The following is a 27,666-nucleotide window of genomic DNA, read 5'->3' as shown; positions in this document are numbered from 1 at the left end:
ATGGGTTGGCTACTTTCAGAGCAGATATTTATTTCCCATACTTACTTAAGAGTGTGAACCCAAGTCAAAGAACTCAATCTCTACCCTTCCTCATGGTGTTGGGAATAAACATCTCTAATTTCAATTGAGAAGCCTGGAGGCTCTGAGGCCTTCTAATACAATGGCAGAATTGTAATTTATTGCCACTATGTTATTCTGTACATGTCTCTCTGCATGGGTACTATCTGAACCTGTGTGAGATACTAGACTTTGGGGAGCAAAGGGATGACGATATACATTCTGGAGTAAGTATTATCTGCTTTCAGAAAAACTAATTGGTCTTAAGATAATGTTAAGCCCATAATTTAAACACCAAAAATTTTAAAAAGTTAGTAAAAGAGTGGCTGTTTTCTTGATGTTAGGCTTTTTAAAGAAAGCAGTTAAAGCAAGGACTACAGTGTGAATTCTGACTTTGTAATTTTGTTTCTGTTCAGTAAATGCAGCACAGAGATTTGATAACTCACTGGACAATGCACCCTAGCTGGGAGTACTGTTCTAAATATTGCACGTGGCAATATATTTGTGCTGATATCTTCAAACAAATATTAGTAATAGTTTCCACAGTTTCATCCATTTGAATGCTTTAAGCTCTGTGTTAAAATTTATTACCAGGCCTTCAGAATAAGTGGATTTTTTGCATTAATTAGTATCATATTAATTAATACATACTACTACTCACACAAATGATTTCTAGAGAATTCTGTTTTTCAAGGCAAGTGGTGCATAGGCCTAAAACAGGACTTTTAAATGTGATTTATTTTTGAAGGAAATGAAAATGTATATGGTATTCGTGGTTGTGAATGCAAAATGAATGATGACTGGTAATTGGCCATAAGCACTTCTAAGAGCGTGAGACTTTTTACTGATGGTTTAAAGTAGGTAATAGAAAACTTTTCTTTAAATATTTTTCTAGAGACAGAAGAATTGCTTCTAATTGTCTGTAAAGCTAACTGTTAAGACACACATATATGGATGCTTCTGTTTTGTGACAAATGGTCTCAATTTTCTCACTTGCAGACTTAAAAATAAAGTCTGATTTATTGTTCTGCATAATTTGAATTTAGAACCTAAATAAGAGCACTTGTTAAACATATAGAGAGAGCTTTTGTAAAAATTCTTTCTAGCTTCAGTTGTTTACCAACATTGCTCCAAATTGACTGTCTATAATTAAATAAACAAGGGGTAGTAATGTGTATTTTCTTGGTTCTTTACCCTGTTTTCAGAATAATTCACCACCTGGAAAATAATGTTGAATTTCAACTTGTTATTGAGACATTATAATCAGAGGTCAAATATGTTTTTCCTTGTTATGTGAAGAAATGTATTTTGTGCTTTCATACTCAGATTGTATAAGGGATTAAATAGTGATGTGTATATGTTGCTGTTTGTAGCTGTGTGCAACTCATGTAATTTCAGTGCTCACTGGCTTCAAGTTTAAAATGATTTTATAATAAACTTGGAATAATGTTTATCAAGAGTGGTTATTTTCAGGAAGATCATATAAACTTGGCAATTCTAGCTGGACACAGACGTCTCAGGTTTGTAAGACTCTTATCTCCAACTAACACCAGAAAACTGCAAGTGGCACTGTGGTACAAGTGGTAGTGTATTCTCCTTAAGCTGAAGAGCTCAGGGACAGTGCCTAAGCCCAGAGTTCAAGCCCCAGGACCACCACCACCACCACTAACAACAACAACAAATGTCAGTGATATGGTTTTTGTTTTTCCAATTGCTCCTGTCCACTCTGAAGGGGAACTAGCCCTTGTAATCACTTTTCTGGCATGTAAGTGATAAAATAGCTACCATTATGTTTTTGGTCATGCTAGAAAGAAGAAAACAGTGCATGCTGAGCCAAATACAGGCTATTAAAACTTCTTGATAGCAGGCATACATATTTACTTATGTATCTCTGGCCCAAACAACACACCCTGTTCACTTCAATGTGGGCAGGCAAGTGTTTCTTAGAGCTATACCAGGAAAATGGAAAATAACTGTTAGGCCCCACTAATTATTTCAATATCAGATTAAAAATCATCTTGTCTTCTTAATAGCATTTGAATACTATCCATTTTTTTCTTTAAAATTCTTCTTTCTTTATATTATTTTAAGTAGTTGTGCAGAGGATTTGCCATTTAGCAAACCAGTTTATGAATGCGAAGCATATTTATCAGTGTCACCTTTGTAACATTCTCACCCACCTCTCCTAACCCACCGCTTCTCTCACTTCTCTTAATTTTGTAGTCTGTGCGTTGAATTTTTGACTGTATTCTTCCCTCATTCTTTTTTTTTTTTTTTTGGCGGGGGTTGGGGAGTCGGTTGTGGGACTTGAACTCTGGGCCTGGACGCTGTCCCTCAGCTCTTCAGCTCAAGGCGAGCACCCTACCACTTGAGCACAGCGCCACTTCTGGCTTTTTTCTGCTTATGTAGTGCTGAGGAATCGAACCCAGGGCCTCATGCATGTAAGGCAAGCACTCTACCATTTCCCAGTCCCTTAAATGATTTTTTAAGGAACATAATGGCATGAAAACATTGGGGGTTTATTCTCCATAAGTATTCAGGAGTATACTCTTGTAATTCATAAAGATAAGGCAGAATGAACTCCATTTGCGTTGTGCTTAATTCAAAGAACTTCTAAAATCCAAAACAAAAACAAAAACAAAAACAAACCCTCTATAGACTATACAGGGAAAATATAGGTTCTTAAAAATATAGAAAACATATGTTTCTGTACAATACAGTTGCAGCTACATTTGAAATGATTGTTTCTCTAAGGGAGAAACACATGTATTTTTGCTTTTGCATTTTAAATTTTCTTATGATAGCCTGTATTTACCCTGCTATGTGTCATGTCACTGAATGCTATGAAACTGTCCAATATCAAATTACATTTCTTTTACTTTCTCCAAGTGAGAACAGTCTCTTCACATAAATCCAAACATGAAGGCTCATAAAGTAAATCAGGAACTTGGCTAGACTTAAATCTTAGCAATCTTGAATTGTAAACCACCTGCTCTATTCTAAGTTGCCATAAAAGTCACTGTTCAAATCAGGCTCTGGTGTTTCTTGCCTGTAATACTAGCTACTCAGGAGGCTGAGATCTGAGGATTGCAGTTCAAAGCCAGACTGGTCAAGAAAGTCCAAGACTCTTATCTCCAATAAACCACTCAGAAAATGGGAAGTGGCGCTGTGGCTCAAGTGGTAGAGTGATAGCCTTGAGCTGAAGAGCCGAGTGACAGCGCCCAGGCCCAGAGTTCAATCCCATGGACCAAAAAAAAAAAAAAAAGGAGTCACTGCTCAGAATGGCTGCTTTGTCTTCATAAACATCAACTAAAAATGATGAAGATACAATTTTCATGGGGCTGAGAAGGTGGCTCAGTGGTAGAGCGCTTGCCTTGCATGCATGAGGTCCTGCGTTCGATTCCTCAGCACCACATAAGCAAAAAGAAAAAAGCCGGAAGTGGCGCTATGGCTCAAGTGGTAGAGCGCTAACCTTGAGCTGAAGAGCTGAGGGACAGCGCCTAGGCCGAGAGTTCAGGCCCCACGACTGGACCCCCCCCCCCCAAAAAAAAGAAGATACAATTTTCAAATATCAGAAAAGATTTAAAAAGTGTTATGCTATGAAGTGAGGGTGTAGGGGAGGGAAGGGATAGTGGGAGAACAACAAGGGAAGGGGTAACAATGCTCGACCAGAGATGAATTCATTGCCTTACTCATGTAACTATAATCCCTCTCTACAGTATCTTTTCAATAAAATAAAAATTTAAAAAGGCAACATCATAATAGACATATTAGATCTGCAATTTTTATTTAGTGATCACATGCAAAAATATTTTTAGTATCTCATAGTTTTACATAAGATAAATGTGTCATAATTTATTTATTTTTTACTGATGAATAGTTGATTTTGTTTCTAGTTTCTTCCTTCTTTCACATGATGCTTTTTTAGGGTATTCGTTCTCATGCTTTTATAATTGAGCTATGTGGAATTGCTGGGTTAAGGTACACTCATTTGAAGTGTTGATATGTGGTACTAAAATGGGCAGTGTGACCTATTCTAAAAGAAAATGCCCAGCTCCTGACATCACTACTCTGTGTTTGATCAATCTTCAACTTTGACCAATCTACTTGGTAAAAATAAATAATATTTAAACTATAAACCGTGCCACTTGTACGAATGAGGCTGAGCACTTTTTTCATTCATTCTTCAATCATTTGTACTTCCATGAATTTCCATTCCCCTACTTTATCAATATTAATATGTTAATATTTTTCTCATTGACTTGTAGGAGGACTGTGTACCTAAAATATATTAACCATTTATTTTGTATACATGTTGTAAATAATTTTTACTCAGGCTGCCATTTTATTTTGCAATGAGTTTTGTATTTTTGCTTAAGCAGAACAATATTCAAGGATTATCTGATTTGATTTTTGTTTAGAAAATATTTTTCCTCTTCAGATTATGAACATTTCCTTCTTTGCATTTTCTGCAGTGAAAGCTTTTTTCATCTTCAAGTGTTTTTTGATTTTCATGTAATTTATATTTAATCATTTGTAAATTAGTAAAGTTAGATATATAAGTTGGAATTTATAAGCTAGTGTTCTAACTTAGCCAATCATAATCTTGTCTTTTCTTTTTGAAGTACTAGGGTTTGAACTCAGTCCTTTGTGCTTTCTAGGCAGGAGCTTTACCAGTTGAGCAACTCTCTCAGCTATTTTAAAAATAAAACTAAATCAAATTGTTTTTTTTTTTTTTTTCAGTCTTGTGCTTTTTCCCAGACTCAGCCTCAAACAGCGATCCTCCCCTTGCCCTGTCTTGACTAGCTGCCATTCCAGGGGTGGCCACCATGCCTAGATGGTTGTTTGCTGCTTCCTCTTCCTCCTCCTCCTTCTCTTCTTCTTCTTCTTCTTCTTCTTCTTCTTCTTCTTCTTCTTCTTCTTCTTCTTCTTCTTCTTCTTCTTCTTCTTCTTCTTCTTCTTCTTCTTCTTCTTCTTCTTCTTCTTTCTTTTTCTTCTTCTTCTTCTTCTTCTTCTTCTTCTTCTTCTTCTTCTTCTTCTTCTTCTTCTTCTTCTTCTTCTTCTTCTTCTTCTTCTTCTTCTTCTTCTTCTTCTTCTTCTTCTTCTTCTTCTTCTTCTTCTTCCTTCTTCTTCTTCTTCTTCTTCTTCTTCTTCTTCTTCTTCCTCCTCCTCCTCCTCCTCCTCCTCCTCCTCCTCCTCCTCCTCCTCCTCCTCCTCCTCCTCCTCCTCCTCCTCCTCCTCCTCCTCCTCCTCCTCCTCCTCCTCCTCCTCCTCCTCCTCCTCCTCCTCCTCCTCCTCCTCCTTCTTCTTCTTCTTCTTCTCCTTCTCCTTCTCCTTCTTCTCCTTCTTCTTCTCCTCTTCCTCTTCCTCCTCCTCCTCCTCCTCCTCCTCCTCCTTGTCCTCCTCCTCCTCCTCCTCCTTGTCCTCCTCCTTCTCCTCTCCTCCTCCTCCTCCTCCTCCTCCTCCTCCTCCTCCTCCTCCTCCTCCTCCTCCTCCTCCTCCTCCTTCTCTTCCTCTTCTGTAGAATATTATGTTGGGTATATTCCATTAGGCTTTTTAGCTTTTGGCCTTTACTTGGCCTGTGTCATAAACTCAGTCTAGGGAATGATAGTTTAGGCCATAAGATGATTTTAGAAAAATCATTACTTTAGTATTTAATGATGACATTAAGAACTATCGTTCGATTTTCTAGTAAAGAAGATAATTTTATTTAGTAACATTTCTCCTCTTTTTTCTTCACAACAAGGATACCCACAGGACAGTATATGGGAAATGAACTTTCAACTTTGGAAGGAAGGAATGGGGGATAGGGAGGAGTGTGGGACCACAACAAGGAAGGGAAGGGGTAACAATGATCGACAAGTAATGTACTCATTGCCTTACTCATGTAACTGTAACCCCTCTGTACAGCATCTTTACAATAAAATTTAAAAATAAAAAAAAGAAAAATATCATTAAGTATTTGTACATTGTCATTTAACAAAGCAGTTTATGTGTTTGCTGCATTTTGATCAGCATCACCTGTTATAACATTATCTCCCATCCCCCTTTGCCAGATGTCTGTTGTGGCCAAGTGCATAGACTTTCCAAATGGTCCAACTGAGTTAAGAAGAAGCTTTGTTTGCTAGGGATGCTAGACTGGATGATTTCGAGCAACAGAACAAGGCAGGCCTGTCTGCGATCTGTGTATGGTTAAGGTTGCTTCTTTAGAGAAGTGTCTCCTTATTTTGCAGATAGCATCTATTTACTTTGTCTTTACATGGTCTTTGCTCTAGGTGTATGAAAGCTTCAATCTTCTCTTACAAAGACAGCAGTCATAAACACAGATTAGGGACTCATTCTAGTGACTATATGTAACTTTAATTTCTCTGTATAGATCCTACTGATAAAAAAATTAAATTCTAAGTAAGTTGGAGGTTTGAACTTCAACATAGGAAATTTGGAAGGAAACAATTCAGTCGGATAAGAAGCACAAAGAAGTTACGTTGTGTTAAATTGATAGGAATGGACCCATTCAGGGATGGAATTTTTAACTCAGTTTACAAATACTAACATGCATTCATTTTATATGAGATTATGAAATTAGATTGCTGAGCCCGTCCACTGACTAATTCAGTCAGTCTGGGTGGGTGTAGGGAATTTTATTCATAGTAGGATCCCAGATACTGTGAATCTGAAGAACATGCTTTGGGAATGGTTGGCCCACTCAACCAGGCCAGGCAGCCATTGGCATGACTGGAAACATACAAAGAAGCAAGGCAATCTTTGAGCATGTGAAAGTTCACAATTTTGATACAATTGTACTCATATACTAATTTCCTACTTTAATAATAACTTTAAATAATTTAGAGTTGGAAAATGTGTTCAGAAAGTGGGTAGAATATGCACTGTCCTGCATCAGCAATAAAATACTGTATTCAAAAATAAAGATTTAGTTTGTCTTAAATCTCTTACCGGTTTCAGGAGTTTTCTCACAATGTAAACAAGCAGAATTCCCATATTAATCTCTGGGAATGTTGTTTATTTTTATCACTCTAGCCAAAGCTTTTCTTTCTTTTATTGGTTCCTTTTTTAAAGGGAGAGTTTGAGGCCATCTGGATTAGTTTTACATTTTCCTTCCAACACTTCCAATTTTTACACTCTTCTTTAATACCATATTTTCCACTCTTGTTGGATTCCAGTTGGTGTTAAAATAATTCCCCACTGTAGCTAAATAAATCTTTAATCAGTTTTTGGCTTTCTAGGGAGATATTTATTTTCCAAATAAAATGTGATATTAATACTTTTCTCCTGAGACAAGTGTAGTAATATGAGTTTTACTCAAAGTAATTAGAATGACAGCTAAGAATAATAAGTAGATGGAACCTAAATAGTAGGCATAGACACAAAATCTTATTCTAAAGTCATTTCTTAATACAATATTTCCAGTTCCAGTGCAAATAAATGGCATATCTGAGGTCAGGAAGGGGAAAAAAAACAGGAGAAACTATAAAAATAAAGCCAACATGGCATTTTGCAAGGCATTGTTCTACTAGCTAGAGAAGACTGTACCACTGGTCTCGGTGACTTATATGAACTCAGTTTATGATTAGAAATCTGGAAGACATCAAGGAGAGATAATTTTCTTAAGATTGTGACATTTGTCACCACTTTATGAGTTTACTTTTATAAAATTGGTGATTTCCTCACAGATACTCGAAAGACAATGTAAAACAGAGAGCTCAAAAATGCCCTGAGAATTAACAAATTAGAATTAGAAGTTATTCATAGACATTTGCTTTCTAAATTGTGGTTAGACAGCTATTGAAATTGTGAAGTATGATACTTTAATAAAAGCTTATGAAATAATGACATTTCCCAGAAGGTAAAATTTGCCAGAATATCAAGTTATGCCTCCTGAGTTGTTCTGACTTGCGGTACATACTTCCCCACCCTTAATCCACTAATCAGAAGCTTATGGTGATCAGGAAGAGTTTTCCAAGTCTCAGAAGTGAAAAGGGATGGGTTTGTTTGGTGTCTGAGCCTTTGTGTATGGATGAAGTTCAACTTTAGAATCAGCTGGTTTTGGATTCCATGTTTCCCAAACATGCTGTTGGATCCTCTTCTCTTCCTATGGATATAGGCTGTTTGGTTGTTGATTTAAGCCCAGTACAACTCACATTTTACTACAATATAAACCCATTGTGGATTGGTTGGCCTGCACCAAAAAAACCAGAATCCAGGCAGAAGTTCATTCTGACAACTTTGCCTATGGGACCTTAACATGTATTTAACAACCTTCCACATTCCTTATTTGTGGAATAAGGAACCTTAAGAGAACAGAAAAAAGATTTTAATATCTATAGTCTTAGAAGAAAAATCCTTGTAGATGTTTAAGAAGATTATTTATCATATTAAAACATTGCTTTTGAAAGCTGCTGACTTCTCAAACACAACCAGTAATTCTTTAGAAGATAATAATGACCCTGGAAATTCAACATTTTACTATGATTTCGAGTGAACATCCAAGTATGCAAGAATATCATTATGACTTAAAATATCAGTACCACCTGAAGTATAGCCTGTGATTGGAACTCAACTTGCCTAATGATATTTTGTTCATATTGACACAAGTCATTCCTTGTTCTGATGTTGAGGACATAGCAGGTGGTTGCTGAGTCCCAACATTTTAAATTTTGCTCTCCTGAAGATTAGTGCCTTCATGTTTGATGTGATATTTTACTATATATCTGGGTTTGTTCTGCAGTTTTGTTTTCCAAAGGGCTGATACTTTAACCCCTCACATTGAATTCAGATGTGGATCTTCTCAGGAGGGTGTAAATAGCCTGTACACAATTTGATATTCCTTAAGATTTCTGAGTCTCTTTTTAACATTACCATGGGTATTAACAAACAACTGTGCTCATATTCTAAGGCTAATTAGATTTAGCACATAGGTTTCTTCATCAAATTTCAAAAGTCATAATTTTTTGTTTGGATTTTTAGATGCATAAACGTATCAATTGCTTAATTTGGTTTTGACTGTGGCATGATTATACCATGGCAGTATCATGTCATTTATTTTTATGTTTATTGTTATTATAAAGATGATGTAATAGCTACATAAGTTAGGTTAAAAGTACATTTTTTGGACAATGTCACCCCTTCCCTTGCTGTCTTACAGTTTTTTCCTTCTACCCTTCCCACCCTCACAAGTTTATTGTATCATTTTAAATAAGCAAAAAAAAACCCCATACTTCAAGAAACTGTTCACTAGAAAGTAAAAGTTCAGGACGAACATATTGAACTCCTAGAAACCAAGCTGCAGAGCAGTTATAAAAAAAAGTATTGTACAATAATTATAATGAGCCTTCTAACTGTCTAATTTATAGGACTGTATACTGAAGCATTAATAAGAGTTCCATTTGGCTAGTATTAAAATGACTGAAAGATTCTATGACACACATGTATATATATATATATATATATATGAATATATGTATGGTTGAATATACAAATACTACTCAACATTTTCACTTCTCCAGAAACATGTTCAGCTGCTTTTAATCTATGTTGTAAATATATTTAAGAAATGATTAATAAGAATGAATGCATATTTTAAAAAAATGGACAATTGGATTTAAGACATGAACAGTAAAGCCATCTGGCATTAAGTTGATACTCATATACTTTCATACCCATTGGGAGAGGGAGATTTGTGTGTCAAGGGATTTTTAAAGTAATCTCCATCCTGAGCATTATAGTTGGTAGACATTTCTAATCCTCAACCATGCACCCTCATGAAACAGATATTATTACCACTACTTTGCAATGGAGTGAGGCAGAGAAAAATTGCCTCACAGAATTCTGAGTTGCATTGTGCATCTATCACATCATAATTATACCATTAAATATTTATGTCACAGGAAATCATGTTAGGGAACAACAATGGCAGGGAAAGCAAAACCAGACAAAACAAATTAAAAAAAGAAACCCAAACCACACAAACTGAAAAATAAGATAACCCAAGACAAAGAAGCAAACTAAGAATGGTGAGAATTGCACTGATACATTGTTCAGGCAAAAGGAGACAGAATCTAGTATAATTGAGCCTCTTCAGTGAATCAGTTTTTGTCAAAGGAATGTTAAATAGTTTTACTCTGAATTACTGAACTGTAGCATAAAAATGAGATAGTAAACATTTTTATATCTGGTTTAAAAGATAATCTGTACTTTTTTAACCTAAAAAATATCAACAAGAAGTCTGTACCATGTGGTAACCCTATCTACTCAGGAGGCCGAGATCTGAGGATCATGGTTCAAAGCAAGCCAGGGCAGCAAAGTCCATGAGACTCTTATCTCCAATTTACCACTGAACTGCCAGAAATGGAGCTGTGCCTCAAGTGGTAGAATGCTAGCTGTGAGCAAAAAAGCTCAGAGACAGGGCCCAGGTCTCCAGTTCAAGAATCAAAACTGGCAAAAAAAAAAGGAAGAACGAAAGAAAAGAAAGAAAGGAAGAAAAGAAAGAAAGAAAGAAAAAGGAAGGAAGAAAGGAAGGAAGGAAAGCCGGAAGGAAGGAAGGAAAGAAAATATCAAAAGAAATAGGGGAAACAAGAAATCATATAGTACATTAAAAACAGCAATAACAAAGAAAAACTTCTTATATCCATGTCTTGGAATTCATTTCATTTAGCATCATTTTATATGGTTATATGTACATAACTATTGAGCTATTCTGTTCATCTGCTAGGACTATCCTAGACATACTAATTATTACAAATAAGGGAAACCATGGGACCTATGTTTCTTTAAGTTTGGCTTTTCCACTTAATATGAGTTTTTTTCCAAGTTTTTCCATTTCTTTACAAATGGAGCAGTATCATTCTTTCTGATGGAAACAGAATTCCATTAAATACATATATATATATGACATTTCCTTGATCCAGTCATCTACGGAGTGGCATCTGGGTTGTATCACTTTATTTTCTAAGTTTACTTGTTTGTTCCATAAGAACTATATGTTTTGTTCTCATGTTCCAAAGGTTTCATCTTTGAGTGTCTGAGATTATCATTAAGTGAGAGGTGATAAATGGAAAACAGCTAGGGAGGAAAATGTTGCTACTCTCTGAAATGGAAGTGAGAAATCTGCAGCCAACTTTTGTCTACTACAAAGTAGGCCCTGTCTGTAGTTCTCTTTAGCTATATATAATTCTTTGAGTTGCTTTTCCTACAGCAAATCAAGTCAAAAAATTGATCAGTACTCAAAGTACATACAGTTAGCCCAGAAATTCAAGGAAACAGGTTCCCAGGATTAGTAACATAAGGTAGCCAGTGGAAAGCATGCTGTATAAAATGGGCCTTTTATAAGTAAGGTAGAAATAGAGCATGGAAAACAAAAAAAAATTAATAAGGATTTAATATTTATTCCAGGCTGAAAAACAGGTTTCTTTTATGCCTCTTTAAGTTCCTTCTATGTTTTTTAGAGTTCCTTTAGGACATGAATTCCTAAAAATATGAAAGATTAAATTTTAGTCACTGTCAGATACGTGAGGATAATGTATGTCAGGCAAAATAAAATCTCCATCACAATTATAATATCATAGTTATCACAACTTGTGATCATGGTTAATTAACTGAAAACTAAATGACTAATTCAAGCCTGGTCTACAATTTGAGGTGTTCAAAGGAGCATATTATTCACCATTTACCAAAAACGACTACTAATTTTAGTGGTTTCTGTTGACTCTTTAAGAGCCTGAGACAAAGAAAAAAAAAAGGATTGAAAACAATGTCATCAACCTATGAATAAGTGAAACAGGACTAGAAACTGTCAACTACAAATGGATTGTTTTACTAGTCATTCTTGAAGAGGAAGGAAAGATTTTTCTACCTTCCAGGGAATGTCAGCTGCCTATGAGTGTAGGTTTCCTTGTGGCTTAGCTACAATGGCATTTCTCACTCCAAGAATCTCATAGCTTACTTCACATTGTAAATACCCAATGTAAAATTTAAAGAATTAGGGGACTTAACATATAGCTTTACCACAGAAAAATCAAAATGTAGTTTTTATTTTTATTTTTGTCAATCATGGAGCTTGAACTCAGGGCCTGGGAGCTGTCCCTGAGCTTTTTCCCTCAAGGTTAGCACTCTATCACTTTTAGCCACAGTACCACTTCCAGTTTTCTGGTGGTTAATTGGAGATAAGAATCTCACAGACTTTCCTGCCCTGGCTTGCTTTGACCTGCCCTGGCTGGCTTTGACTGAAATCCTCAGATCTCAGCCTCCCAAGTAGCTAGGATTACTGGTGTGAGTCATAGGCACCTGGCCTTAAAACATAATCTCAACCCAAATTTTATTTTATATAGCTTACCTATTTTTCTTTTTTTATTCTAATTTAACTATCTGTATTTCAATTTACCATACTGGTTTATGAGTACAATGCGTTTTGATCAATGTCGTCCTTTTGTCTTTCTCCCCCAATTCTCCCAGCACTATCCATTTCCTTAATTTTCCTAGTCACATATATGCATTGAATAAAGTTACTGCATTCTTTCATCCTTCTTCTCTTTATTCATTTACCCACTTCTGCTGGACCTCATACCCTTCAAGTACTAACTTTCTGGTGTTCATTTTGTTAGACTGTAAGATAGTTGTTCAAAGATTTGAATTTTTCCTTATTATACCATACTTTAGTTAATATATTGGTGTACATATGCATATGATCCTATATAAACCAGATTTAGTTTCTGCATATGATAGAAAGCATGTATTCTTTTTTTTTTTTTAATTTAATTTTATTTTATTTGAGAACATACTGTACAGAGGGGTTACAATTACATGGGCAGGATAATGCATACATTTCTTACCAAGCATTGCAGCCTCCTCCTTTGTTTACCCTTCACCTCCCTTCCCAGCCTCCCCCCTCCCCCCCACCCAATCATACCCCCCCCCCCCCCACACCGACATTGTAAAGCTGGTTTTGACATGACATTTTGTACTTCTCATTGTTGCAACAGGTCCACCTGAATCCTTAAACAACTTGTTTGTCCCCGTCTCCTTCACATGTTATACTGACATCAAATATAGTGAAAGCGGGGGTTACACTGTGGGGGAGGGACATACAAAGCAACAAAGAAATAATCTTATAAATGCGTTAGAAACACATGCGTGAAAGAAACAAAAACATTAAAATACATATTTGAGGGTTCGTTTTCCTAACATCACATTATCTGACTTTTTCCGCTTGACTCATACCTATACTAGATATTGCAAATAAGGGAAACCATGGGACCTATGTTTCTTTGGGCCTGGCTTACTTCACTTAATATAATTTTTTCCAAGCCTTTCCATTTCCTAACAAATGGGGAAATGTCATTCTTTCTGATGGAGGCATAGAATTCCATTGTGTATATATACCACATCTTCTTGATCCATTCATCTACTGAGGGGCATCTGGGTTGGTTCCATGTCTTAGCTATGGTAAATAATGCTGCAATAAACATAGTTGTGCTGGTAGCTTTAGTGTGGCCTTGTTTGTGATCATTTGGGTAAATGCCCAAAAGTGGGATTGCTGGGTCATAGGGGAGTTCTATGTGGAGTCTTTTGAGGAACCTCCATACTGCTTTCCAAAGTGGTTGAACAAGTTTACATTCCCACCAACAATGAAGTAAGGTTCCTTTCTGTAGAAAGCATGTATTCTTTGTCTCTCTAGGTCTGACGTCCTTCACTTACAATTTTTTCCAGGTCCATCCAAGAGTGGTATCACTCTATCATAGGGTAGTTCTAGGCTTTATTTATTCTTTTCTTTTTTTGAAAAATATACAAACTACTTTCCACAGTAGTTGTACCAGTGTATTAGGGTGCATTTTCCCCAACATCTGAGCCAGCATCTGTTCTTAACCCAGTTTTTAAACAATAATTTTAAATAGATGCTTGTCAAGCAAGGAGAATTCAGTGAACCAGCAGAAATAATTTTATGTTTTGATACTAAACTTGAAAAAAAAAGAACTTTAGCAAATATCGCCTTTGCTAAGAGATGGGTACATCTCCATGAAATAAAAGATGTGGGTCAAAAATGTCAAATTCTGCATTGTTTTGCCTTAATACAACCATGACTCCCGTAAAGGGTGTATCTAACTCAGTGTCTGCTCAGTTACCAATACACAAAGTATGTATGCAAAGGTATCTGCATAGAATTGACATAAAATTAAATAGTACCAAGTAAGTTAATAGGCTCTTTCTAAAAAGAAGTGTATTTTTCCAAAGGAATGATTATTTTTGGAAATAACATTGAGAAGATTTAGTTGTATGGTGATTAGAACACATAGCTGCAATCCATGTAAAACAATGTAAACAGCTTTAAAATAAGATATTCATACTTTTAGTAAAGAAAACCCCAATATTGGATGGATACTGATGAATTAGTACATGAAATAAATACAAAAGACTAGAAGAGTTCCAGGTTTGAGCTACTTCTAAACTGGAAATAGATTATAGGGATTACTGATTACTAATTCTACATCCTCAATCTGGCAACTTTTCTCTCTTCTCCCTCCTGATATGGAAGTAAACCAAAATGCTTCCTTATTCTTTCTTTACATTTTCCATTCCTCTGCTCCCAAAAATCTATCTTGGATCTAAGTTCAGTAATTCAGAAAATGAATGCATTTCTGGAAGAAAAAAGAAGTAAACTATGGGCTAAATATGTTATTTCTTCCACACTCATCTGCACATAATATTCCAAGATTTGCTTTGTTTTCACAACTTTACTGTTATTTTGTTAACTTATTTTCAGCAACTGGAGGATTTTTATTCTGTGTCTAGAAATAATTCAATTAAAATCCACTACTGAAAGATCTTTACTAAGGATTTTCTAATCATCATTATCCAATTATCTTTTGAACTCTTTAGTAGTACATTCCTGGAATCAAAATATTTGATGTTTTGGAAATATTGACTTCTCTTATGCTTATGTTCTTTGACAAAAATGTGAGAATCCCAAAAGGCCTACCCTTTATAGAGCAAACAAATATATTAGTCACTAATAAAATTAATCTGATCTTTTTGGTGTGTATTTGTTCAATACATATTAATCGTCAAAATGCATTTGAACTCAGAAGGCAAAGATTACTATAATAGATACTTTGGAAATCAGTTTGAAAGCTTTAAAGTGGAAATGAAGCTAGTGATGAGCAAACAGACTCAGAGAAAAATCCATCAGATGTGCTTTTTACTTTTAAATCAGAAGTGTTGTACATGGACAGAACAAGCACTAAGTAATAAAACATGTGAAGTTATTTAGGCAAGGGAAGCTCTTGACTTGTAATTGAGATGACTTGATTTGTTGATCAGGAATATTTATTAACTTAATTTATGGCTTAAAATTCCAAGCGAGAAAAGAAGCTATTTCTTTTTAAATTAAAAAAACAACAACAACTAATCTTTAGGTAGTTGTACAAAGGCGGGGGCCCAATTCAATGCATCAGTTTATGAGTGCAATGAAACTATTTCTAGTATGAATGGAAATTTGTCAAAATGAAGTACATAGAAGTCTCCGGAAACCAGTCAGATAGAACCTTGTCATGTCAGTTCCTCAAAGAACAGTCTGGCCTCTGACAGAAGTGATCACTTTTGTCAGTACCATTTATAGAAACTGGGAGAAATGGGGCAAGGAGTATGGAAGGAAAGCACATTGCTTCCCAATGGTGCTGCAGATCGTGTTGCTCTAAGAGTTTCTATCAGATAATGGAGCTTAAGACTATAATGAGAGGTAGGGATGAGGAAAGCATAAACTGAAGTCATGAGAGCTCATTTCTTGAGTTTTATGCTTTTCTAAATGAAGGCAGGAGAGAGCTGGCAAACAATGGTGTAGAGCTGGTATGATGATTACACTATGGAGATGCTTCCCAAGGGCCACTGGGTTTCTGAAGCAAGCACATGTAGTAATGAGGGAGAACTATTGTTGCAGCATGTATAAAACAATAGTTAGTGTTTTTTTCCTGTGCAACAGTATAGAGTAATGTGTATATATAATGAGTATTGAAATTTGTAGAATAGAATAATGAATGACTATGGCTTGAGTTGTGTCACCATCAAAATTCACGTGGAAAAGCAATCCCTGTTATGGTGGATGTAGAGATGGAAGAGATTACACCAGTCTGACAGCCAAAGAGGTCACTTGTCCCCCTCACAAAGATCATGACAAAGAAAACAACAGTATTTCAACAAAAGTGATAAGGATGTTTATGTATAATGAAAGTCCAAGATGGCAGTGTAGAAGAGAGAGAGAGGCAAGAGTCCCAAGGAAGATGGCAGAGGAGAAGCTGGAGGCTAAACAAGCTCTCTCATAGAAAGCAGTTTTAGTATTCCAGCAAATACTCCTAGGCTAGAGAATCACACCAACTGTGTCATCACAGTACAGAGGGTTTAGCCAGAGAGGAAAAATTCAGGCAGCTTGGTTAAGGAGACAGATCTGAGCACTTGCCAGTGTCTACCACAGCAGCAGTGGCGGTGGCTGCCATGGCCATATCAACAGAGAGAGCGTGGGACAAAGGCAAGAGACGCAGTGTGTGAGTGGATTCTACTCACTGCCAGCAAGAACTGACAAGGAGCAGAAATCTTCATCATGCTGATCACAGACCATGGAAGACCTGGAAACCAAGAGACTGGCAGGAGTAACCCCAAAACATCGTCACTCCTTCTCACAAACAGTAGTGGGAAGGTAGCCCCTCCCCCACCACCAGAGAAGAACTCCATCTTTGATACTGACAAAACCCTGGTCCAAGCAGCTAGCGCCAACTCAGGCCTTGGAAGAAAACAATAAGAGCCATTCACCAGATCACAGGAACCTGCCCTGTCCTGCTCACTTGTACTCAGGGGAAAGTTGCCCATCCCAGGCAGAGACGGCTCTGCCCCCAGAGGAGTGACTTTCTTCACTGCCTCTCCCCACTGCAGCCTAGGGGCAGACTCAGCAGCAGGAGGGGTAAAAGTAAAACAATTGAAACTCAGTAAATGTAAACCCTGAGAATGGCTCCAGGCTGGGTTCTGTGGGTGTCTTAGGAGCTAGCCCCTCAGGGAAAAGCTACTGACTGCTGATAGGCTTCAAACCTACCCACAGCCCAGCCTCATCGAGGAAACAACCATCTCCCTCTTTTGTGATACTCAAAGCAGATCTCCCTCTCACTGAACTAGCCTGGGAGGAGGATCACAAATCCAAGGTAAGGCAGAGCTTTCTGCCTGCTCAAACTGATTTAAGAAACCAATCAAGCCACAGGAAAACCAAACACTACAAGCAAACCAGAGACTCCACCAAGAGACTGGTTATGGACACAGGGGAGATACAAGAATCTCCCCCCACCCCCCAAAAAAAGAACTCTTTTTTCTACCTAACTTTTTAAATTTTTAAAAAAATTGTTTCCTATTTTTTTCTTTTCTTTCACAATTTTTACTTTAGGTATTTGTGTGTTGTTGTTTTTGTTTGTTTTAACCCTCTTTTAACCTTTGGTCCTTATTTTTTGCCTGACTTAATTGTTGTTCTGCTTATCTCCAGGTATATACCTGTCATTGATAATTAAACCTTATCCTTCATTGTGTGCATACTTAATTCAGAAATTGATTATTCAATTCACAATCTCTTAGGCTTAACTCCTTTAATAGTAGTATCATTTCTTTATACTTATATAATTTTTAAGTATTCCATTTAAAATTTTTTATTCTTATTTTTTCATTTTCCCTTTTTATCTCTCCTCTCATTCTATCCTATTCTCCCATCAGTATTATTTCTTTATACTTACATAATTCTTTAGTATTTCATTAAATTTTTGTTTTTTTCATTTTTTTCTTGTTTCTTTATTTCTCTCCTCCTTTCATTGTGTTATATCCATTTCCTCTCTGAAATTAGGGCTTGGTTAAATTCACTCTTTCCTTTTACCTCTCCACAATTCTCTAGTCCTATTTTTCTCTTCAATTCTACCTAAACCTATTAATTTCTGGTCTTCTGAATCCCTCTTTGACGTTCTTAGCCCATGAATCCATAGTTGTTTGATGTTGAATTAGATTGTATCTGCTGAAATAGATTGTATCTGTAGACATTTTGACTACATCAATCAATCTGTGCAACTACAGGAGTCTGGTTGATGCTTGCCTTAAAATAGTGTTCTAGCACAAAATTGGTGTTACTTTCATACCAATGGGTAGAACAAGCCGGAGAAACACACGAAAAATGGCAAGTCCAAGTATCTCAACTCCCACTCATGATAATCAGGTGACAGAACAGTTAATGAACAATCCAGAAAAGCTCTATAAACACTAGTGGTAAAAATGGTGAATGAAAAGACTGTGCATGATAGGGAGACAGACAAGGGTAACCAAAAATTAATACAGGAATTTCATGAACATGATGAGGCTAACCAAAAATTAATACAGAAATCTCATGAATGTGAGGAAGCTACTCAAAGATTCATACAGGAATTGCCTGAGCAGGCTGAGAACAGTGCAAGAGAAATACAGGAATTACATGAGCATGAGGAAGCTAATCAAAGAGTAATACAGGAATTGCTTGAGCGGGATGAGAATAGACAAAGATCAATAGAGGCATTCATGGAATCCATAAGCAGACAGCTGAAGGAATCGAGGGAGACCACGAAGGAAATTCTGAATGGAGCCCCTCAGAAGGAAAGGGATTCCAAGAAAACCATAACCAATCAACTAAGTGATTTGAGAATAAACACTGAAGACCAAATTAAGGAAGTAAAGAAGTTCATACAAGATTAAAACAAAGTTTCAACAAAGAATTTGAAACCATCAAAGCTGACCAATTAGAAGAAAAGGAAATAAAAAACAAAGTAAAAAGTCTTGACAGTAGGTTAGGCCATGCAGAGGATCCATTCTCTGGGATTGAAAACTGCCTATATATTATAGAGAAAGAAGACACAACAATCCAAGACAAATCCAAGACACCATCAGAAGGCTTAATCTGAGGATAATGGGTGTAGAGGAGCACCTAGAGACAGAAGTTAATGGTTTAAGAAATTTATTTAACAGGATCCTAGCAGAGAACTTCCAAAATAAGCAAAAATATAGGTCTACTCAAATACAAAAAGCTTTCAGAACCCCAAATAGACCAGACCAGAACAGGACATCCCACTGTCACATTATAATCCGCACAGGATCAATTCAGACCAAGGAAAGGATCCTTAAAGCTGTCAAGGAGAAAATCACCTATAAAGGGAAATCAATTAGAATCACCTCAGATTTCTCAGCAGAGACATTAAAGCAAGAAGAGCCTGGAATGATGTATGCCATGCCCTAAAGACAAACAACTATCAACCAAGAATACTGTACCCAGCTAAACTCTCCTTCATAACGGAAGGTCAAATAAAAACCTTCCATAGCAAAGAAAAACTGAAAAAAATATATCTCCACCAAACCAGCCCTACAAAAGATACTTAAAGATGTTCTACACATAAAAAACCAACAAATACCACCTCACCCCAGTTAGAATGGCAAAAATCAAGAACTCTAATAACAACAGATGCTGGAGGGGATGTGGACAGAAGGGAACGTTACTTCATTGTTGGTGGGAATGTAAACTTGTTCAACCACTTTGGAAAGCAGTATGGAAGTTCCTCAAAAGATTTCATATAGAGCTCCCCTATGACCCAGCAATCCCAGTTTGGGGCATTTACCCAAATGTTTACAAACAAGACCACACTAAAGCTACCAGCACAACTATGTTTATTGCAGTATTATTTACCATAGCTAAGATATGGAACCAACCCAGATGCCCCTCAGTAGATGAATGGATCAAGAAAATGTGGTATATATACACAATGGAATTCTATGCCTCCATCAGAAAGAATGACATTGTCCCATTTGTTAGGAAATGGAAAAACTTGGAAAAAATTATATTAAGTGAAGTAAGCCAAGCCCAAAGAAACATAGGTCCCATGGTTTCCCTTTTTTGCAATATCTAGTACATGTATGAGTCAAGCAGAAAAGGTCAGATAATGTGATGTTAGGAAAATGAACCCGTAGATATGTATTTAAATTTTTTCTTTCATGCATTTGTTTCTAATGCATTTATAAGATTATTTTTTTGTTGCTTTGTATGTCCCTCCCCCACAGTATAACCCCTGCTTTCACTGTATTTGATGTCGGTATAATTTGTGGAGGAGAAGGGGAAAAACAAATCGTTTAAGGATACAGGTGGCCACCTTGTAACAATGAGAAGTACAAGTTGTCATGTCAAAAACGAACTTTACAACTTTGGTGGGGGGGAAGGAGGATTGGGTGAGGGGGGCGGTGGGAGGCTGGGAAGGGATGTGAAGGGTAAACAAAGGAGGAGGCTACAATGCTTGATAAGAAATGTACTCATTATCTTGCCCATGTAATTGTAACCCCTCTGTACAGTATGTTCACAATAAAAAAAATTAAAAAAAACAACAACAAGAGCACAATAAAGGCCAAGAAACCACATCCTAACTGAGAATCCAAGAACCATAGGAAGAACCCAGTTGTCACAGAAACCCCAAGAAGGTTGTTAACATGGCAGGAACTACCAAACACCTCTCAGTCCTAACGCTCAACATTAATGGACTTAACTCTCCAATTAAGCAACATAGGCTGTCTAGTTGGATTAAAAAGCAAGATCCTTCTATCTGCTGCCTTCAAGAGACACACCTTGCCCACAAACCAAACATATTTTGAAATAGAAAGAATGGAATAAAATCTACCAAGCAGATGGCCCCTATAAACAGGTGGGAGTTGCAATCCTAATAGATAAAACAGACCTCAAATTAAAATTCATGAGGAGATAAAGAAGGTCGCTACATACTAATTAAGGGCTCTTTCTTTCAGGAGAATATTACAATTCTAAATATCTACTCACCAAACAATGGAGCACCCAAATTTAATCCAAGAAACACTACTTTCCCTCAAATCTCACATAGATCCAAAGACATTAATTGTTGGGGACTTTTACACACCACTATCCCCACTAGATAGATCAACTTGGCAAAAACTCAACAGAGAAACCACAGATCTAAACAACTGCAAAGATGAAGTAGATGTAACAGACATCTACCGAATATTTCACCCAGCAGCATCAGAATACACATTCTTCTCAGCAGCACACAGAACATTTTCCAAAATAGACCACTTTTTAGGTCACAAAGCAAACTTGTCCAAATTCAGAAACATTGAAATTATGACCTGCATTCTCTCAGACCACAAGGGAATTCTTGTGCCTTCCTCAGTTCACAGGCTCATATTACTGTGCCCGGCTTACCTGTTGAGATGGAAGATTTGGCTAAGCTTGTTTCAAACTGTGACTCTATCAATCCCCCTTGCTGAGTACCTGGGATTTACAGACATGACCTACTAAGCACAACTAAAATATAGGAGTATTTTCCCCCATATATAAAGAAGGATGAAATTATTTTATTTGTTAGAAAATGATTGGAAATGTAGATTATTATGTTAAATGAAATAAGCTAGACTTATACAAATAATCACATGCCCTCTATTTTTTTTGGGGGGGGGGGTCTGGTCGTGGGACCTAAACACTGGGCCTGGGTGCTGTCCCTCAGCTCTTCAGCTCAAGGCTAGCACTCTACCACTTGAGCCACAGCACCACTTCTGGCTTTTTTCTTTTTTCTTTTGTGGTGCTGAGGAATCGAACCCAGGGCCTCAAGCATGCAAGGCAAGTGCTCTACCACTGAGCCACCTTCCCAGCCCTCACATGCCCTCTATTACATGTAGAAGTTAGAACTAAAAAAGAGGGATTGCTTGGCAGGGGGAAGAAATTTGAAGAGGAAAGGGAAAGAAAGCATGGTGAGTGGTGAATATGATGAAAATACATTATACCCATGTATGAGATAGGATAATGAAACTCAATAAAATTGTCAACAATGGGAAAAGGGAAGAAGAGTTACAGTGAAGATGGATAGGATTAAAGTACAACTATGTGTTTGAAAATATCATAATCAAATCCCTTTGTACAATTAATCTGTGCCGATAAAAACAAACCAACAAATCAACAACAAAGATACTATTTGCTGTGGCATGTTTTTTTTAAAAAAATAATGAACAATGAGGGAGGGAGTAACACTGATAATTTACTCATTTTCTTTCTTATGTAACTGTAACCCCTCTGTATATCACCTTTGTAATAAAAAAGAAAATAAAGGGGCTGGGAAGGTGGCTCAGTGGTAGAGCTCTTGCCTTGCATGCTCGAGGCCCTGGGTTCGATTCCTCAGCACCACAAAAGCAAAAAGAAAAAAGCCGGAAGTGGTGCTGTGGCTCAAGTGGTAGAGCGCTAGCCTTGAGCTGAAGAGCTGAGGGACAGCGCCCAGGCCCAGAGTTCAGGACCCATGACCAGACACACACACACACACACAAAGAAAAAGAAAAAGAAAATAAAAATAAAAAATGAAATAATGAAAAAACTGAAATAATTAGAAGAGAAAATAGATGAATAAAATATCTGTTCATGTTTAGAAATTTGTGTGAAAAAATGAACGACTTTTATAGACAAAATAGCAACATCTTAAAAATGCAATTTTTTTTGAGGGTAAACTGATGCATGATATTGGATGCCTATAGAAGGCTACATAGGTAGATGAGCAAGACTTAAGGGTGATAAATGACCAAAAGGACTTGGACTCACATGTGTGCTGTGAAAGGAGTGTGTCATGATATCAAGCTCTTTATGTTTACCTAAGTTTCATACAATAAATGAAGCAGAGTAGCAATAATTAACCTATATTTTTATTTACTGAAATATCTATGCAGAGTACTGGCTGAAATAATTTGAGACGTCTCTCTGCTGTGGCTTTTTCCTTTCTAGTTGGTTTATCTGGACATGACAGAGTCTAATAACAATGTTCACAGGGGCCCTCCTGCAGGGTACCCATCTGGACTCTGTAAACATATAGCAAAGCTTTGCCACTGTCAACTTCTGGTCAGCATCAATGACCAATAACTTTCCTTTGATTTTTCCACCAGTTTCTACTAAGGCTGTTTGTGTGTATGAAAATTTCAAGGCATCAGGAAGCACTCCATCGTATCCTAGATACAAGGAAAATAAATTACATTCCCAGGAAGACTCTGAAAAGGATCTAATTAGGTTTCAGATTACAGGAAGATGGGACACATGCCCTAGCTCTCTTCAATGAAGAAATATCTTCACAATTTCTCTCTTTTTTAAAATTAATTTTTATTTTTTATTGTGAAAATACTGTACAGAGGGGTTACAATTACATGGGCAAGATAATGAGTACATTTCTTATCAAGCATTGTAGCCTCCTCCTTTGTTTCCCCTTCCCATCCCTTCCCATCCTCCCCCCTCCCGCCCCCCCCAATCCTCCCCCCTCCCCCCCCCACCCCTTGTAAAGTTCATTTTTCCACATAACGTCTTGTACATCTCATTGTTGCAATGGGTCCACCTGTATCCTTATTTAAACGATTTATTTTTCCCCTTCCCCTCCACAAATTAAACCTATATCAAATACAGTGAAAGCAGGGGTTATACTGTGGGGGAGGGACATACAAAGCAACAAAGAAATAATCTTATAAATGTGTTAGAAACAATCTATGAAAGAAAAAAAAACATTTGAATACATATCTTAGGGTTCATTTCCCTAACATCACCTTATCTGACCTTTTCTGCTTGACTCAGACAATTACTAGATATTGCAAATAAGGGAAACCATGGGACCTATGTTTCTTTGGGCCTGGCTTACTTGACTTAATATAATTTTTAACAAGCCTTTCCATTTCCTAACAAATGGGGCAATGTCATTCTTTCTGATGGAGGCATAGAATTCCATTGTGTATATATACCACATTTTCTTGATCCATTCATCTACTGAGGGGCATCTGGGTTGGTTCCATATGTTAGCTGTAGTCAATAGTGCTGCAATAAACATAATCGTGCTGGTAGCTTTAGTGTGGTCTTGTTTGTGAACATTTGGGTAAATGCCCAAAAGTGGGATTGCTGGGTCATAGGGGAGCTCTATGTGGAGACTTTTGAGGAACCTCCATACTGCTTTCCAAAGTGGTTGAACAAGTTTACATTCCCACCAACAATGAAGTAAGGTTCCCTTCTGTCCACATCCCCTCCAGCATCTGTTGTTGTTAGAGTTCTTGATTTTAGCCATTCTAACTGGAGTGGGGTGGTATCTCAATGTCGTTTTGATTTGCATTTCTTTTATGGCTAGGGAGGTTGAGCATTTCTTCATGTGTTTATTGACCATCCTTCTTTCCTCTTCAGAGAAGTTTCTCTTTAAGTCTTTAGCCCACTTATTTATTGGGCAGTTGTTTCTTTGAAGATTTGTTGTTGGGGGAGTAAATTTTTTGAGTTGCAGGTATATTTTAGATATGAAACCCTTGCCCGTTGTATGGCTAGTGAAGATCTTCTCCCAATCTGTGGGATTGCTATTCATCTTGCTAGCTATGTCCTTTGCCATGCAGAAGCTCTGCAACTTCATGTAATCCCATTTGTCCAACCTTTCTTTGATTTGTTGTGTTTCTGGGTCTCTATTAAGAAAATTTCGGCTTGTGCCAAGGAGACCTAGGGTTTCTCCTAATCCATCCTCTAATGTTTTCAGAGTGTCTGCTTTGACTCCGAGGTCTTTGATCCATCTGGAGTTGATTCTGGTGCAGGATGATATATAAGGATCTAGTTTTAGTTTTCTACAAGTACTTAACCAATTTTGCCAGCACCATTTACTGAAGAGGCTCTCTTTCTTCCATTCTATTTTTTTAGCTCCCTTATTGAAGATTAGATGGCTATAGGTCTGTGGGTTCATTTTTGGAATCCTTAGCTTTAATCACTCATCAGGATTAAAGAATTAGTGGCTTTTTTCCCTTTTAGGACACTCATTCTTTTACCTATTTTTTTTTTTTTGACAAGTGAAGAGCAATAACTTCTTTGCAGAATTCTTTTTTTGTTTTTGTGCCCATCCTAAGGATTGAACTCTGGGCCTGGGTCCTGTCTTTGAGCATTTTTTTTCAAGGCCAGTGCTCTACTACCTCTACTACTTGAGCCACAGCTCTACTTTTGGCTTTGTTTTTTCCTTTTGTGGTAATTACTTGGAGACATGGGTATCACTGACTTTCTAGCAGGACTGGCTTCATACTGTGATCCTCAGATCTCCGTCTCCTGAGTCACTAGGTATCTGGCTTAAAATGAGAAAATATATTAAAAGCGCTCAGTATTGTGCTTGTTACATAATACAATGTTATTGACGGACACCAATATTTCCTTTTTATTGTATGAAATATTTTATTTATAATTAACTATACGTATAATGTTTCTTCTATGACCTCTTTTAATAATCAATGATTCTGTAGTAATATTATTATTGCTGTATTTTTACAAATAAAGCACAATGAAAAGTACTTCGCTGTAAATTAAGTGGAATGATGAAAATGGTAAAAATGATGCCAAGTTTATTTACTTATACAGTATTAGTACAGAAATGCACTATGGGTTTTAAATAAATTATTTGTCCTTTCCTCCTTTTTGAACAAAGTGTAGACAAGCAGTAGCTTGTGATCAACAATGATTTGCAATATGGTTTTTGAATAAATGCTGTCTTTAAAATGGGAAAAATTGGAAGGGGTGACATGACAATGTTCAAAAAGAATTGTACTCATTACCTAACTTATATAATTGCATCTCCTCTGTTCATCACCTTTACAATAACAATAAAAATATTTTTTAAAAATGGGAAGAATTAATGGAAAGAACAAAATCAGTTGAAACTATCTGTAATCTTTTTTTGTTTTTGTTTTTATTGTCGGTTGTGGGGCTTGAACTCTGGGCCTGGGCGCTGTCCCTCAGCTCTTCAGCTCAAGGCGAGCGCTCTACCACTTGAGCTACAGCGCCACTTCCGGTTTTCTGGTGGTTTATTGGAGATAGGAGTCTCACGGTCTCTCCTGCCTGGGCTGGCTTTGAACCGCGATCCTCAGATCTCAGCCTCCTGAGTAGCTAGGATTATAAGCGTGAGCCACCAGCACCTGGCACTATCTGTAATCTTAATGCAGCTTATCGCAAACTTAAGATGTGAAAAATAACAATTATTGTAAATTTTAGGTCCTGTTTTTCTCATAGAGTGCACACATTCTACTTTGAAAATCTTATCAAAATTTTGGAATTATGTGATTAACTTTCTTATATAGAGGGTAATGATAATGGGGGGATCTGTAGAGTGGAATGCTTGTGAAGATTTTAAAACATTCATTTCACAAGTATTGTTCAAGTATGAATTATAGTTACATCTTTATTATAATTGAATTGGCTAAATAAAACACATTTTAATTCACTAGATTCTTGTGGATTTAAGATAAGTTTCAAATTTATACTTTCACTCAAAAACCGTTTTGTGTTTGTTTTACTTTGGCACTGATTTCCCAATTAAAATCAACAAAACATCAGAAACAGAACACAGAGAATAACTCAGTAGTCCAAGGAAACAATGTTGTTGGACTGATTGTTAATGGAAAATGTCATCTTAAGTACTGGATTTTAACTCAGAGCCTTGTGTCTGTTCAGTGGGTACTATACTACTTGAGCCATGCCTCCAGCCTGACTTTTTGATGGTAATTATGAAGATAGAGTCTTGCACACTTCTGCATGAATAGCTTCAAGCCCATCTTTCAACACACACACACACACACACACACACACACACACACACACACACACACACACACACAGAATGTTTCTGTAAAATTGATCTCTACCATAAAATAGGACAAAGCAGTACATTGTAGAAATGAGGAAACAAAGGCATTTAGGGGGTCTCATATACCTTTCAGCTGTTGTTAATGAGGCAGTGTAGCTACAGAGATCATGCTTCACTCCCCCATATTGTGCAGGATGAGGTGGGTGAAATCTTGTGGCTGAAATCTTGTCAGTGGGTGAAATCTTGTAGCTATTAAAACTCTCAGGCATCCTTGGCAAGTAGGGAAAATGATAGTATCTCAAATCTTGTGATTAATTATTTTGTGTAAAGCATCCTAGTTTCCACTAGCTTTCCAATGATTCATTTTGTATGAAGAAATGAGGTACACAGTTTGAGTTTCAATGAATAAACTGAGTTTCCTCTAGATTCCTCTGAAGAAACTGGGTCTTTCCCTAAAAACTGATTCACTGCTGCTTGTTAAGTATGACTTTCTATCATTGTGCACATTCAAAACAAGCTGACATTTAGAACTGTCCATATGAAGACTGATTAGCCAAACTTACTAATTCCATTGCAATGTGAACTTCCAGAAGCACATCAATAATAAGCATAAAGTTCACATTAAACTCTTGAAGGAGGAGTTCTCTTCAACTAATTTGGATGAAATTACTAACCTAATAAAGCTTAAATGCAAATAACCCCAAGTAGCAAAATACAGAGCCAACTTTCATTCAGCTTTCGTATAGTTTTTGTATAATGAAACTGTGGTAGGCACTATTTTAAGTACTTAGGTTAGGATCTTGAAGACAAAATCAAAGATTCCAAACTTTAAGGAGAAAACCAATTTTTCCTCAGTGAATTATAATGATACCTTAATGCCATTGAAGCAGTTTGAGCACACTGCTCTATATTTCTTTCACAATACTAAGCATATGCTGTA

At 36.8% G+C, this 27,666-nt stretch overlaps 1 long non-coding RNA gene across 1 annotated transcript; it reads right to left on the bottom strand.

Moving 5' to 3' along the window:
- Positions 1–82: 82 nt before the first annotated feature.
- On the bottom strand, positions 83–23,022 carry LOC122107531. Its single transcript, XR_006147365.1, has 3 exons — positions 23,012–23,022; positions 8,637–8,640; positions 83–529 (listed from the first exon to the last, which is right to left on the bottom strand). It is a non-coding gene; the product is annotated as an uncharacterized LOC122107531 (long non-coding RNA).
- Positions 23,023–27,666: the final 4,644 nt, after the last annotated feature.

The sequence above is a fragment of the Dipodomys spectabilis genome, unplaced genomic scaffold (assembly GCF_019054845.1).
Source record: "Dipodomys spectabilis isolate Male_0828 unplaced genomic scaffold, ASM1905484v1 ptg000002l, whole genome shotgun sequence".
Taxonomy (NCBI): Eukaryota; Metazoa; Chordata; class Mammalia; order Rodentia; family Heteromyidae; genus Dipodomys; species Dipodomys spectabilis.
The sequence above is the reverse complement of the archived record's forward strand: the minus strand, read 5'-3'. Positions and strand labels throughout refer to the sequence as shown.